Source organism: Medicago truncatula, chromosome 2 (genome assembly GCF_003473485.1).
Source record: "Medicago truncatula cultivar Jemalong A17 chromosome 2, MtrunA17r5.0-ANR, whole genome shotgun sequence".
In the NCBI taxonomy this organism is placed as follows: Eukaryota; Viridiplantae; Streptophyta; class Magnoliopsida; order Fabales; family Fabaceae; genus Medicago; species Medicago truncatula.
In genome coordinates this window covers 34,429,837-34,432,869 of record NC_053043.1, presented here as the reverse complement: position 1 = coordinate 34,432,869, position 3,033 = coordinate 34,429,837, and the positions used below count along the sequence as shown (strand labels likewise).

The window sequence follows — 3,033 nt, the reverse complement described above, 5'->3', positions numbered from 1 at the left end:
CCCGGTGAGATCATTAATCTTATACCCTATAGCATCAGGATATCTTTTCAAAACATCGAGGAGTTTACCCGTCTCTTCTTTCCCTAACTCTGCGCTAACTATCACGGGGCGATTACGTTCTTTATCTAGGAACTCATATCTGAGGTTCTTAGGAAGTTCCTTTAGCTCGATCTTGGGGTGATCTGGCTCGGGAGATGGGTCAGTGGTTTGGTCGAGGCATTCAAGAATGCGAGAAATTTCGGCCTCCTCATCACTTACTTCTTCCATCTCTTTTACTTCCTCGATCGGATCTTCAATTGTTTCCTCAGATGGTTCATCTTCAGTTGAAAACTCCTTGATACATGCATCTATTATGTCAACAAAACAGCATGTATCGTTTATGGAGGGGCTTTTCATGAATTGAGATAAAATGAACTCAATCTTCTCTTCGCCAACCTCAAATGTGAGTTTTCCTTTCTTTACATCAATGATGGCACCCGCGGTAGCCAGAAAAGGTCTTCCTAAGAGGATGGGAGTAAGAGAGTCTTCGCTAATGTCCATGACTACAAAGTCAGTGGGGATATATAGTTGACCGATTCTAAGAGGGACATCTTCAATAATCCCGACTGGATGTTTAATCGATCGGTCAGCTAATTGCAGAGACATTCTTGTTGGTTTCAACTCCCCTAGGTTTAGCTTTTTACAAATGGATAGTGGTATCAGGCTCACACTAGCCCCTAAATCACACAAGGCTCTATCAATGATGTGGCTGCCTATAACGCAAGGAATTGAAAATCTCCCTGGATCTTTTAACTTGGGTGGCATCTTATTTTGAATAATAGCGCTGCACTCCTCAGTAAGTGCTACGGTCTCATTATCATCAATCTTCCTTTTGTTAGTTAGAATTTCCTTCAAGAATTTGGCATACGAAGGCATTTGAGTAATCGCCTCCGAAAATGGAATACTGAGATGAAGAGATTTTAGAAGTTCTACAAACTTCTTAAATTGGCCCTCAGTTTTAGACTTCGCGAGTCTTTGAGGGTAAGGGATTGAAGGTTTATAAGGTGGAGGAGGTACATAAGGTTTTTCTTTTTCTTTTTCTGTTACCTCCTGAGACTTAGATGTCTCTCCGATGTCAACTGGCTCACTCACAGGGTCTTTAGCCTTTCCTTCGTCTCGGCTCCTAACTCTCACAGCAGCAGGTCTGTTGTCTAATTCTGTTCCACTACGTAGTGTTACAGTATTAACATGTCCCTTAGGATTTGGTTGCGGTTGGCTCGGAAATGTTCCGGCTGGGGCAGCTGTTGCTGCTTGTTGTTGGGCCACTTGGGATATTTGTGTCTCAAGCATTTTATTATGAGTGGCCATGGAGTCAACTTTGTGCGCCAACTGCTTAATCAATTCATTCGTATGAACGTTTTGATTCATAAACTCCTTGTTTTGCTGAGTTTGAGTTAAAACAAAGTTTTCCATCATGAGCTCCAGGTTAGACTTTTTCGGAGCAACAGGGGTTCCTCTTTGTCCTTGGAAACCGGGGGGTGTTGCAGGTGCAGGACTTGGCGCAAAGGTAAGATTGTTATTTTTGTAAGAGAAATTTGGGTGGTTTCTCAATCCTGGATTGTACGTGTTAGCGTACGGGTTTCCTTGCGCGTAATTCACTTGATCAGTTTCTGCTAACAACAGACAATCGACAGCAACATGTCCTGGGGTTCCGCATATTTCACAATTGGGAGTTACGGCAGCAACAGTAGCTGGTGGAGCGATTTTTAGGTTATCCAACTTATGGAACAACGCATCCACTTTGGCGTTCATATGGTCAAGGTTACTGACTTCATGCATACCTCCCTTGGATTGAGATTTCTCTACAGGAGTGCGTTCGCTCCCCATTGATAATGGTTCTGCGCCATATTCTCAATAAGCTCGTATGCCTCCTTGAAAGGCTTGTCCATTAGGGCTCCGCCCGCTGCGGCATCAATGGTCATCCTCGTATTATAGAGAACGCCATTATAAAATGTGTGAATGATCAACCATTGTTCTAATCCATGGTGGGGACAAGCTCTCATTAATTCTTTGTACCTCTCCCACGCATCAAAAAGCGATTCGCCGTCTGTCTGCCTAAAGCAGGTAATTTGGTTCCTAAGCTGGGCAGTTTTACTAGGAGGGAAATATCTTGCTAGGAACGCCTTTTTCAATTCATTCCATGTCGTAATGGAATTTGACGGCAGAGACTGCAACCAAGCTCTGGCTCTGTCTCTGAGGGAGAAAGGGAATAAACGCAGGCGAATGGCTTCGAGAGCGACGCAATTGCACTTAAGCGTATCAGCGAATTGCACGAACACGGATAGGTGCAAATTCGGGTCTTCCGTAGAATTACCGGAAAACTGGTTTTGTTGCACTTCTTGCAACAGAGAAGGTTTCAACTCGAAGTTGTTAGCCTGAATCGTCGGGTTAACAATACTTGAGTGAGGCTCGTCCTGGGATGGGACGGCAAAGTCCTTAAGAGGACGGTTCGCGTTATGAGCTAGTTCCATTTCAGCGTGAATTCGTTCAACTTGGCGTCTGATATGTAAAAAACGTTCGATTTCGTCGATTGGTCGCTCTAGATTGTCCTCAGAGGATCGAGTACTTGGCATATAATCGACGAATAAAGGAAAATAAATGCCTTAGTCTATACGGTGTAACAACGGTGTTACGATATTGCCTATTTGGTCCCCGGCAACGGCGCCAAAAACTTGATAGGTCCGCAAGTGCACGGAAATATCGGTTTTAGTATAAAAGATTGTCGAACCCACAGAGACCAATGTCAAGTATCGTAATTAATTGTTACGTTGTTTATCTAAGGCGATGCAGATTAATTTGGTTGCAAATTGGGAAATTAACTTGTTTTTAATTACTTTTAAATGATGAGAGCCCGGAATATAATTCGTATTGTCCGTTGATGCTTGCTAAATTGTATTTTATTATTGTAACATGACAATATTTTCACGTGTAAAAAGAACAAACTTAAAGGCACCGTCGACTCTCGTACGTCCGATACCGTATTTTAAACTCACA

The 3,033-nt window shown here is 43.0% G+C and overlaps 1 non-coding gene across 1 annotated transcript; it reads left to right on the top strand.

The window, feature by feature from the left end:
* Nucleotides 1-2,016: 2,016 nt before the first annotated feature.
* On the top strand, nucleotides 2,017-2,122 carry LOC120578802 (small nucleolar RNA R71). The gene has a single exon (XR_005644613.1). It is a non-coding gene; the product is annotated as a small nucleolar RNA R71 (small nucleolar RNA).
* The last annotated feature ends 911 nt before the right edge of the window (nucleotides 2,123-3,033 follow it).